This window comes from Oncorhynchus mykiss, chromosome 8, assembly GCF_057628025.1.
Source record: "Oncorhynchus mykiss isolate SJ-2025 chromosome 8, ASM5762802v1, whole genome shotgun sequence".
Lineage (NCBI taxonomy): Eukaryota > Metazoa > Chordata > Actinopteri > Salmoniformes > Salmonidae > Oncorhynchus > Oncorhynchus mykiss.
The window spans coordinates 51,568,631-51,581,887 of NC_143029.1; the positions used below are offsets into that span (position 1 = coordinate 51,568,631).

The following is a 13,257-nucleotide window of genomic DNA, read 5'->3' on the forward strand; positions in this document are numbered from 1 at the left end:
ATGGTTATAGCCAGTACTCACTGCTCACAGTTGGCCGCCCAACAGTTACCATGCAGGTGCATGACTTTAGAGAAGTAGGGTGAAGTTGCCCCTAGACACTGATCTTTTCCCCCACTAATAGTTAATGTTAGGACCAGGGGCAGAGGAAGCTGATCCTAGATCTGTACCTGGGGGAAACTCCCCCTCAGGTGAGATATGCAGGGAAAGTTACTGTTAGGATACTGTGGGTGGCCCTGCCGTGTCAGAGGGCTAATGGAGTATTACGCAGTATAATGACTGCAGGAGATTTTGAATTGCCTGGCTGGATGGACTGCTGATGTGGATTGACTGAGATAGGCCTATTAGAATCATGAATGCTGATGATGTCAGTTTGATGTCATTTATTATGTAGGCTATTTGCCAGCATCAAAACTGGTACAAACAGAGAAAGAGAGGGCGCGCACGAGAGAGACTAAAGTCCATGAAGAATAAAATGAGCGCGTCGGAAGAGTGATCCTTCTGTAGTCTGCATCAAGGCTAAAAGGGAGAGAGAGAAAGAGGCGGACGCTGGAGAGTCAAGGGGCATATAAAGAGCACGCGGAAAGCAAGTCAGACTAAACTCGAAGAAGCAAGCGACAGCACACAGAAGGAAGATAGTTACGCTGAAGTCAGAGTCCGGACCGCCTGTTCATACTTCATAAATACGTTAGTCATTCTATAACCCCCCTCCTTGTGGAAAAGTGGACTAATCTCTGGGTAAGGCGTCTTTCACGTTCAAAGCTTTTTTTTTATGTAGGGAGAGATGGCTCAGTCAGCTAGCCTTTTGCCTCGAGAGAGGGTGAGGAGGATTTTAACATCTCTTAACCTTGACGTATCTACCTTATCTTAACTCACTCATGTTGTCCCATTCAAGTCGGCATTCAAGTTCAGAAGCGTAGTCGTGCTCCACTCACGTGAGTACGAAAGTGGCTGCCCCATGGAAACAACCCGCTGGGCACACACTGGTTAAATCAACATTGTTTCCACATAATTTCAATGAAATTTACGTTGACCTAACATGGAATAGACTTTGAATTGTTTTCTGTGCCCGGTGGGAAGTGTGTTTTATCGTGCAGCCAATTGACTATTGCCAAGGTGTGGTTAAGTTGCTGTAGCCTACTGAGGCAAACATTTTGCAATGGACACTGAAAAAACAATATCTCAATATCCCTGCAATTCGGGGCGTTCCTGCATCTGGGCGTTTCTGCATGTGCAGGAAGCCCCCCCCCCCCCCTCCCCTCCGAGCATCCCATTGGTTCCTGCAGGAATGCTTGTGTGACACATGTGATTTTGTGTTTCCCATGATTGTCTATGCGATTTAAAATGTGGGTCAAAGGGAAATAAAACGTATTTGTTTTTCGGGGGCAAAGGACACTGTCTACCGGTGTCGCCCCCACCTGCTGTGTACCGGAATCCTCCTAGCTAGCTAGTTGGTAACAACTTAGCACACAGGTCTTTGCCTGTAGAACATCTGTCCTCTTTGACAGAACTGCGGAAACAGTGCCCGACAGGCGGGTGCGAAGGACACTTGTCTACCAGTGTGCTAGCTAGATGCCTAACCGGCTTCCCACCTGCTGTGTACCGAAGTCCTAGCTTGCTAATTATCTAGCTAGCACCCAGTATATTAAACGCCTCCCGAACAACTGCCCTTGTTAACAGAACTGCGGGAAAACAGTGCCCGACAGGCGGGTGAAGGACAACTGTAGACATAGTCCTATCTAGCTAGCTACCATTGTCACCCCTGCCTCTTCGTCTGTGGGGTTTATCGGCGATTGACATCCAACGTTGTGGTTCATTATCGCCACCTACTGTACTGGAGTGCCCCGCCTCCCGCCTGTGTACTGGAGTCCTTGCTTAAAAATGGACCAATAGAAGTAGAAGAGGGGGGCGAAGAGGGGTTCCTGCATCCTACAGATGCAGGAACGCCCTGAATTGCGGGCTGCAATTGCACCCTACACAACTCACGTAACAACATTTCATTCCATAATCTTGTGCAGGTTGACGTTTATTGGAATAAATCTTGTCCTTGAGGCGGAGCTGAGCGATTCTCACTAGATGGGTCAGCTGCAAAGTCAATTGGCTATATAGGCTATTTTAAATTCATGAAAATAAAAATGATTTTAAGGTTAGGGTTAAGCATAAGGTTTGCAGTGTGGTTAAGGTTAGGTTTAAAATCAGATTTTATGACTGCCTGTGCCAGCTAGTCACTACCCTGCAGAGTTGCTTCCAGTAGCCAACATGAGTCATTCCAATAATTGGTAACCTGCTAATCTTGTTGGCTTTGTTTGTTATTTTGCGCAACTCCTTCACCTAAAGTAGTGTAAATCAGTGCAATTTACAGAGTAGGCTACCATTAGGGAGAAGAATGAGAGAAGCCAAGTTCATTCAAAGGTATGTGTGCATGGTGAGTGAAAGAGGTAGAGAAAGGCATTGTCTTATATCAGATCACGTCACTCCTAGGTGATGCTTGTCTCTCAACCGATCTGTCTTGTAGGATGTCTTTGTTTTACACCTTGACCTAATCAGTTCCGCATGGGTGTATGTTGATTTTTGTCTTAACCCCACCAGACACGTTCATGACATGCAGGTTAAATTGGCAAATCCAACTGTGAACCAATAATTAATTTGGGGATGGGTTGAAACACTAGCCTGCTGTTGCTGGCTAATGTTATTTTACCTGAAAAGCATACAGTGTGTTTGTATATATATATATATTTTTTAAATGCTCGATATCTGTAGAAGTTGGACTCGTTTTGAGTCATACAAAATCATGCATTCTCTACTCTGACAATTAATCCACAGATAAAAGGGCTACCTAGTTTTTTTTTTTAAGGTGCATTACCACCACGTGGAACTCCAGTCAATCACCCACGTGAGTTTGTATGTTGAAATATGTTCTACCCCCTTGTGGCTTTGAGTCAGTGACTCTTATCATGGAGAGAGATTGGAGTAGATGGGAGTGGCGGGACTTGCAGAACGTCAAGCATCAAGCATCTAAAATATAAGTTTTATTTTAGTGCCTGGCTACGCAGACGCCCGTTGACGTGCACAAGCAGTTTGGATGAATTTGAATAATGATTGTATGCGTACATTTATTTCTCAATGCTCGCACACGCAACTAGGCCGGTTTACTCAGCATGTTATGTCAGATGCCATCACTCCTACATAACGCTTGTCCCTCAACGGACCTGACAAAATTCTCTGGTCTGATTTAACCAAGATTGAACTCTTTGGCCTGAATACCAAGCGTAACTTCTGGAGGAAATCTGGCACCATCCCTACAGTGAAGCATGGAGGTGGCAGCATCATGCTGTGGGGATGTTTTTCAGTGGCAGGCACTGGGAGATCAGTCAGGATTGAGGGAAAAATGAACGGAGCAAAGTACAGTGATCCTTGATGAAAACCTGTTACTGAACACTTAGAACCTCAGATTGGGGCGACGGTTCACCTTTCAACAGGACAATGACCACAAGCACATAGCCAAGGCAACGCGGGAGTGGCTGTGCAGCGACGCTCCCCATCCAACCTGACAGAGCTTGAGAGGATCTGCAGAGAAGATTGAAACTCCCCAAATACAGGTGTGCCACACTTGTAGCATCATACTCAAGGCTGTAATCACTGCCAAAGGTGCTTCAACAAAGTACTGAGTAAAGGATCTGAATACTTATGTGATGTTTTTTTTGCAAACATTTCTAAACTGTTTTTGCTTTGTCATTATGGGGTATTGTGTGTAGATTGAGGATTATTATTATTATGAATACTTTCCAAATGCACTGTACAATGCCTTCAGAAATTATTCATACCGCTGGATATATGCTACATTTTGTTGTTAGACTGAATTCAAAAGTTATTTATTTTCTACAACAATACCCCTGATGCAGTCAACCTGTTTTTAGAAATGTTTGCACTTATTTATTGAAAATATCAGGGGTGCGTGTGTAGCCCCCTCCTATACTCCCTGTTCACCCACGACTGATGACACGACAGTGGTAGTCCTGATCACCGACGACGATGAGAGAGCTTACAGGGAGGAGGTCAGAGACCTGGCGGTGTGGTGCCAGGACAATGAAATGGATGGATGCCCCAATTCACATCGACAGGGCTATAGTGGAGATTCTTAAGAGCTTCAAGTTCCTCAGTGTCCACATCACTAAGGACCAAACATACCAACACAGTCATGAAGAGGGCACGACAACACCTCTTCCCTCTCAGGTGGCTGAAAATGTTTGGCATGGGCCCTCAGATCCTAAAGTTTTACAGCTGCACCATTTGAGAGCATCTTGACTGGCTGCATCAATGCTTGGTATGGCAACTGCTTGGCATCTGACCGCAAGGCGCTACAGATGGTAGTGCGTACGGCCCAGTACATCACTGGGGCCAAGTTCCCTGCCGTCCAGGACCTCTATACCAGGCGGCATCAGAGGAAGGCCCTAAAAATTGTCATAGGCCAGCCACCCAAATCACAGTCGGTTCTGTTTGCTACCGCACGGCAAGCGGTACCGGCGCACCTAGTCTGGGACCAAACGGCTCCTGAACAGCATCTACCCCAAAGCCATAAGACTGCAGAACAGTTCATTAAACTGCTACCCAGACTTTCTGATTTTCACCCCCTACCTACATGTACATAGTACTTGAATCACCAAACCTACATGTACATAATAACTCGTACCCCAGTACACTGACTCTGTACCCCCTGTATATAGCCTTGTTATTTTGTGCCATTTTTATCGTGTTACTAGTTTTTTAAATTTTTTATCTATGTCTTTAATTGTCTTTCATTCTAACTTCATTGTTGGTGAAATGGCTCATTGGTAAGCATTTCACAGTAAAGTCTACACTTGTTGTTTTCGGCACATGGGACAAATGAAATTGTAACTTTTGTCACCAGGGGAAAACATCCGGGATGTAGGGGTTACTGTACTGATGAGTGTGGGGATCCTTCATGTCTTAGGCATCTAATCATCCACTTTTAATTTGGTCATTCATCAACCCCTGATAAAATAGGCTAAACATTGAAATAAAATAAGTGTGTTTTAAAGATTAACTCCAGCGATTTTTATTTAAAAAAATTAGTTTGAACTATCTCAGGTATATAAATACACTAAAGTGCAAAACGTTTTGAATTAAGTTATTGCCTACCGTTATTGGTAACCCAGTAGCATTGTTTTGGACAAAGTCTCACTGTACAGCCAAACTGAAAAATGCCACCTAGATTAGAGGTTGACCGATTTTTAATTAGGGACGATTTCAAGTTTTCATAACAAACGGTATTTTTGGACACCAATTTGGCTTTTTTTATTTGTATTTAAAAAATATTTTTATTTATTTAAATGTTATTAAAAATATTTTTTGCGCCTTTTATTTAACTAGGCAAGTCAGTTAAGAACACATTCTTATTTTCAATGACGGCTTAGGAACGGTGGGTTAACTGCCTCGTTCTGGGGCAGAAAGACAGATTTTTCACCTTGTCAGCTCGGGGGATTCAATCTTGCAATCTTATAGTTAACTAGTCCAACGCTCTAACCACCTGCCTCTCATTGCACTCCACGAGGAGACTGCCTGTTACGCGAATGCAGTAAGCCAAGGTAAGTTGCTAGCTAGCCTTAAACTTATCTTATAAAAACAATCAATCATAACTAGTGATTAACTACAGATGGTTGCTGATATTACTAGTTTATCTAGCGTGTCCTGCGTTGCATAAAATCGATGTGGTGCGTATCGTTGCTCCAATGTGTACCTAACCATGAACATCAATGTCTTTCTTAAAATCAATACACAGAAGTACATATTTTTAAACCTGCATATTTAGCTAAAAGAAATCCAGGTTAGCAGGGAATATTAACCAGGTGAAATTGTGTCACAACTCTTGCGTTCATTGCACGCAGAGTCAGTGTATATGCAACAGTTTCGGCCACATAAATTGCCAGAATTTTACGTAATTATGACAACATTGAAGGTTGTGCAATGTAACAGGAATATTTAGACAAATGGATGCCACCTCTTAGATAAAATACGGAACGGTTTTGTATTTCACTGAAAGAATAAACGTCTTGTTTTTGAGATGATAGTTTCCGAATTCAACCATATTAATGACCTAAGGCTCGTATTTCTGTGTGTTATTATGTTATAACTAAGTCTATGGTTTGATCGAGCAGTCTGACTGAGTGGTGGTAGGCAGCAGCAGGCTTGTAAGTATTAATTCAAACAGCACTTTAGTGCGTTTTACCAGCACGAGTGTACCATATCACCCCTATATGTCACTGCAAAATATGGAAGCTATACGTCAATGGGCTTTACAACCAGGGGTTGGAACCCAACATTTTATATTGGATTTTCAGATCACTTCGTTCTAAACCGAAACATTTTTTTTTCCGTTCCACTGTTAGATCGACATCAATTAACTTCACCTATCAGTGTGGATAGAGCAGCTTGCTATGGAACGGGCAAGCCATAGCTAGTTGTTTACATGCATTGGACAGACCAGTGTAGGGTGTGAGGTGGGGAGAACGTGTAGGAGGAGGCTTGGCTTGAAGCGCTGGAAATCTTGTTGTGACCTGCATAATCAGAATTAGTCCCATATAATTATACCTAATGAAGGAACTTTAATTGTCTTCGAACTTCTGAGAGTTGGCTTAACGTTTTACCAGAGCTAGCTAGCTAACAAACTTGTGTGTGCAGAGCTGCACCAGAATTAAAATTAAAACATGTTTTACCTGTACTTAATAAATCCAATGTGAAACGTGATAACTATATAGTATCCTTTATTAGCATTTAAAAAGTTAATCCATTGTTCTAAAAAAATCTCTCTCCCTAATTTCTGAATCACGCTTTGTAACATTCGACTACAGTAGCCTATGTTTAGGTGGGGGAGTGGCAGGTAGCCTACACACGTGCACACACTGGCAACATTTCCAAGTGGCAGGAAGATACTGGAATAAGTTTTGAATGATGGTGAGGGCTTTGCATAGGTGCTTGGTTGCATTTTTTTTGGCGGACTGATGAACAATTGCCGGAACATGAAAGAACGTTATTAACCGGTTCCCATGCTTTTAAAATAATGGTTTGGTTTTGGAACAGTACAGATCACTTCTGTTCTGATTCTGTTCCTCAAAATTGTTATTTTCTAGTTTTCGGTTCTGTTCCCTGAACCAATTTCAACCCCTGCTTACAACTAACAAGTACTGTTCAGGTGAGCTAAAATCATACAGTGCCTTGCGAAAGTATTCGGCCCGCTTGAACTTTGCGACCTTTTGCCAGATTTCAGGCTTCAAACATAAAGATATAAAACTGTATTTTTTTGTGAAGAATCAACAACAAGTGGGACACAATCATGAAGTGGAACGACATTTATTGGATATTTAAAACTGTTTTTAACAAATCAAAAACTGAAAAATTGGGCGTGCAAAATTATTCAGCCCCTTTACTTTCAGTGCAGCAAACTCTCTCCAGAAGTTCAGTGAGGATCTCTGAATGATCCAATGTTGACCTAAATGACTAATGATGATAAATACAATCCACCTGTGTAATCAAGTCTCCGTATAAATGCACCTGCACTGTGATAGTCTCAGAGGTCCGTTAAAAGCGCAGAGAGCATCATGAAGAACAAGGAACACACCAGGCAGGTCCGAGATACTGTTGTGAAGAAGTTTAAAGCCGGATTTGGATACAAAATGATTTCCCAAGCTTTAAACATCCCAAGGAGCACTGTGCAAGCGATAATATTGAAATGGAAGGAGTATCAGACCACTGCAAATCTACCAAGATCTGGCCGTCCCTCTAAACTTTCAGCTCATACAAGGAGAAGACTGATCAGAGATGCAGCCAAGAGGCCCATGATCACTCTGGATGAACTGCAGAGATCTACAGCTGAGGTGGGAGACTCTGTCCATAGGACAACAATCAGTCAAATATGGTCTTTATGGAAGAGTGGCAAGAAAGCCATTTCTTAAAGATATCCATAAAAAGTGTCGTTTAAAGTTTGCCACAAACAACCTGGGAGACACACCAAACATGTGGAAGAAGGTGCTCTGGTCAGATGAAACCAAAATTGAACTTTTTGGCAACAATGCAAAACGTTATGTTTGGCGTAAAAGCAACACAGCTCATCACCCTGAACACACCATCCCCACTGTCAAACATGGTGGTGACAGCATCATGGTTTGGGCCTGCTTTTCTTCAGCAGGGACAGGGAAGATGGTTAAAATTGATGGGAAGATGGATGGAGCCAAATACAGGACCATTCTGGAAGAACCTGATGGAGTCTGCAAAAGACCTGAGACTGGGACGGAGATTTGTCTTCCAACAAGACAATGATCCAAAACATAAAGCAAAATCTACAATGGAATGGTTCAAAAATAAACATATCCAGGTGTTAGTATGGCCAAGTCAAAGTCCAGACCTGAATCCAATCGAGAATCTGTGGAAAGAACTGAAAACTGCTGTTCACAAATGCTCTCCATCCAACCTCACTGAGCTGTTTTGCAAGGAGGAATGGGAAAAAATGTCAGTCTCTCGATGTGCAAAACTGATAGACATACCCCAAGCGACTTACAGCTGTAATCGCAGCAAAAGGTGGCGCTACAAAGTATTAACTTAAGGGGGCTGAATAATTTTGCACGCCCAATTTTTCAGTTTTTGATTTGTTAAAGTTTGAAATATCCAATAAATGTCGTTCCACTTCATGATTGTGTCCCACTTGTTGTTGATTCTTCACAAAAAAATACAGTTTTATATCTTTATGTTTGAAGCCTGAAATGTGGCAAAAGGTCGCAAAGTTCAAGCGGGCCGAATACTTTCGCAATGCACTGTATTTTTATTATCTATATTGTAAAGCTGTAGATATACAGCTTTGCAGAAGTTTCCTAACCATTTCTCTTCTTGAGCAATGAAGTTGGCAACAGCATCTGCATGGAGAAGGAATGTCTGGTCAGAAGTCTGTTTGAAAATCGGCGCCATTGTCACCGACGGACACCCTTCGATCCAGAAATACTTGCGAGAGCAATGCCCAACCATCACTCATTACTGTGACTTTAGACATGTAGCAAAATGTGTGTATGTGAATGGAATTGTAATTGGAATGTGAACAACATCATCAAGTAACAATAGCTTGCTAATGGTGACATTAGGTAGGCCATTGCAGTAGTGGAAAAAGTACCCAGTTGTCATACTTGAGTAAAATTATAGATACCTTAATAAATAGTTGCTCAAGTGAAAGTCACCCAGTAAAATACTACTTGAGTAAAAGTATTTGGTTCTAAATATACTCAAGTTTCATAAGTAAATGTAATTGCTAAAATATACTCATGAATAAATAATTTCAAATTCCTTAGATAAATCAAACCAGATGCCACCATTTCTTGTTTTTAATATGTACGAATAGCCAAGGGGTACACACTAACACTCCGACATCATTTACAAACTATGCATTTGTGTTTAGTGAGTCTGCCAGATCAGAGGCAGTAGGGATGACCATGTGTTCTTTTGAAGTGGGTGAATTGGACCATTTTCCTGTCCTGCTAATAAGCACTCAACATGTAACAAGTTATTTTGGGTGTCAGGGAACATGTCTGGAGTAAAAAGTTGATTATTTTCTTTAGGAATGTAGTAAAGCCAAAGTGGTTAATATAAATAGTAAAGTAATATACAGATACTGCAAAACAACAACTCAAGTAATACTTTTAAAAGTATTTTGCACCACTGGCTACTGAAACCTAACGTTACCTGATGTTTTCCTCAGTTGTTGGCATGTTTTTGCAGTGGCCACAAGAACACCTGTGTGTAAAAAATAAATGTTATTAGCAAGTAGCAGATCACTGCTGGTAATGAGCTAAATGCCATTAATTCTAAACAGTGGCTTGGAAATACACTTGCGTGGGTAAAGTAAGCAAATGGCTAGGTAGCTAAAAAGCTAATATCAAACCACTCATAAGTGACACATTTGCGTTTAGACTGATAGCAATGTTGCCATTGTCTTGCGGCTATTAATAAGCGTCATAAACTCAGAACCAGTGAATAAACAAAGCGATTAGGCTCCAGTTTATAAACGGAGGCCAGCTAGATGCATTTAGCTAGCTATAACAACGTTAGCTAGGCTACATAATGTTACATACCATTCAGACGTGGGGTGGTCAAACGTTGTTTTCCAAACTCACATCTTCTTTGTCGCTAGAAGCCAATGGCTCGAACATGTGTGACGACCTCGAAACCCTTCACATCGTCACGTTTTTGTATTTTTCTTTATGGTTCTGAAACCTATAAACTGTCCCATATCTTTATTCTTTTTAAATAACTTATATTTATCAGAGCCCGAGTTATGAGCTTTTAAAGCTGAAAAAACAGCATTCAAAAATATAGTTTTCGAATTCAATTGAGGCATGAGAGAGAAACAACTCAGCTTGATTGCCACTATGTATTTTTAAAACCGCAACTACTGGTATTGTTTAAATCATTACTCAAACAAATTATTATACTTTACAATAATGGATACATACTGAAGTGTATATTTGAATTGGAGCCAAAGTAGTGTACATTTCAGTGTGACTATGAATCGTCAACAACATCCTTCAAAATAAATACATTTTAAAGAAAGATCTGACTATACAACACTGGATGGCATGAAAGATGGCAAAACGTATGATAATTCAAATTCTGCTTGCAGGAACGGATACTGGAGTTGCCGACATCTCTGCTGAGAGATTAGATGAACTGAGTTTGTCACACAGGCAAAGTATAAAAACAATTCAATACTCACAGCACTACAAGACAATCACACATAACATAAATACAACTGTAGCGAAGCAAGTAAAATGGTACAGTACTAGTGTGCAAAACCAGAGTGACTGGGTAGTGGTGTGTGTTGATAAACAAAAAGATCTGTAACAAACACAAACTACTACAGTAGATCATCATTCTTAACTTAGCTGAGTGCTCCATGGTAACGACCACGTTGAATCCAGCGCAGGCCACTAGATTCATGAGCCTGCCCATTCCCTTCATCTTACCCTAAGGGGGAAAAAAACATGTTTCAGTGCTTTCAGTCATTATTTGGGTCCACAATAAAGTAAATTGTCATGGAGACACGTTTTCAACACACACACACACACACACACACACAGCGGCACTCTTCCGCTGTGTGTCTTCTCTCTATCTCTCCCATGGTCTCAATGAATTAACATTCAGTTAGCTATCTAACTTGTTTTGTGGGATACAGGAATGAAAATTACCATGGCTAGTGAAATAGTCAGTGAAACATTTAGGCAATAGCAGCAACTTGTCTTCAATAGTACTGTCACTCCAACAACACTGGCTACATCCTACCTACAACACAAAGAAGATGCAGGTAGTGAAGGCCTGATGGTTTATAAAGTCTAGCTAATGCATTGTGTTCTTAACCAGCTAGCTAGCATAACTTGCCTTGTTTGCTTCTCGTTGAAGATGCTCCCATCCATGATCAGAGCATAGTTGCAGCTTTTCTCAAAGTAATGACAACTAACTAGCTAAATCAAACTACAAGCAACATTCGCTATTTATCTGAGAAGTCAGCTTCAACGATGATTGAGGACTAACTATACTGAGCAAAAATATAAAGTAAAGTGTTGGTCTCATGTTTCATGAGCTGAAATAAAAGATCCCAGAAATGTTCCATATGCACAAAAAGCTAATTTCTCTGAGTTTGTCCACAAAATTGTTTACATCCCTGTTAGTGAGCACTTCTCCATATCAAGAAGCTGATTAAACTGCATGGTCATTACACAGGTGCACCTTTTTCTGGGGACAATAAAAGGCCACTCAAAAGTGCAGTTTTGTCAACACAATGTCACAGATGTCTCAAGTTTTGAGGGTGTGTGCAATTGGCATTTTGACTGCAGGAATGTCCACCGGAGCTGTTACCTAAGAATTTCATGTTAATTTCTCTACCATAAGCCGCCTCATGGCAATTGGCAATACGTCCAACTGGCTCACATCCGCAGACTACGTTTAACCACGCCAACCCAGGACCTAACATCCGGCTTCTTCACCTGCTAGATTGTCTGACACCAGACAATCGGACAGCTAATGAAACAGAGTATTTCTGTCTATAATAAAGCCATTTTGTGGAGAGAAACTCATTCTGATTGGCTGCGCCTCGCTCCCCAGTGGGTGAGCCTATGCCAACCCATGTGTCACACCCTGATGTTTCACCTGTCCTTGTGCTTGTCTCCACCCCCCTCCAGGTGTTGCCCATCTTCCCTATTATCCCCTGTGTATTTATACCTGTGGTTTCTGTCTGTTGCCAGTTCGTCTTGTTTGTTCATGCCTACCAGCGTTTTGTCTCCTGGTTTTTCCCTAGTCTGTCCTGACCCTGTACCCGCCCACCGGACCACTGCCGGTCTCTGATCCTTAGCCTCTGCTCTGGATTATTGACCCCTGTCGTTTGCCTGCCTCTGTGGTTACAATAAACATTGTTACTTCACACAGTCTTCAATTGACTGATATCCTTTATATGAACGGTAACTCATTGAAATTGTTGACTGAAGGCAGAGTGCGTGTGCATACACACCTTCTCGCCTGTCACTCATTCACACCCCCCCTCAAAGATTCAAAGCAGTGATTGGTGTAACTGTATTGGTAGACAATCTACACCTATCCAATGCTTTTACATTTTTGAGGGAATTGAAGGCTAATGGCCAGGGCTAGCAAGAAATGGGATGCGGCTCAAAATGACAGTTAACCACTGACCTCTCGCTTCCAAGAAGTTTAGGATATCGATTGCTATGCTTTCTAAACTCGAAATAATTCTGAACTGTTGAAATTACTGCAATATACATTGAGTGTACAAAACATATCTCCACTTTTAATGTGCTCATCGCTTTTTATATAATTTATTTTGTCTCCATTCCCTTTATTGAAAAAATACTGTATTGCATTTGTTAATTCACAATTACCACTGACCTTCAGTTTTTGCTTTTATGACATAAATTCGAAGTGTCCACATCACCAATGAACTATCATGGTCCAAACATACCAAGACAGTCATGAAGAGGGCATGACAACACATTTTCTCCCTCTGGAGACTAAAAAGATTTGGCATGGGCCCCCAGATCCTCAGCTGCACCATCGAGAGCATCCTGACCGGTTGCATCACCACCTGGTATGGCAACTGTGAGGCACTACAGAGGGTAGCGCGAACGGCCCAGTACATCACTGGGGCCAAGCTTCTTGCCATCCAGGACCTCTATACTAGGCGGTGTCAGAGCAAGG

The 13,257-nt window shown here is 41.7% G+C and overlaps 1 protein-coding gene across 4 annotated transcripts in view; it reads left to right on the plus strand.

Annotated features, from left to right (window-relative positions):
• Nucleotides 1-389: 389 nt before the first annotated feature.
• Nucleotides 390-13,257, plus strand: part of LOC110530023 (3',5'-cyclic-AMP phosphodiesterase 4B) — a 135,026-nt gene continuing 122,158 nt past the window's right edge. For 2 of the 4 annotated variants that reach the window (XR_016482422.1, XM_036985564.2), the window contains exon 1: nucleotides 390-735. The gene's annotated coding sequence lies outside the window, so the exon portion shown is untranslated. The remainder of the gene's footprint in view (nucleotides 736-13,257) is intronic. The other 2 variants (XR_016482423.1, XM_036985566.2) reach the window with 1 other exon arrangement.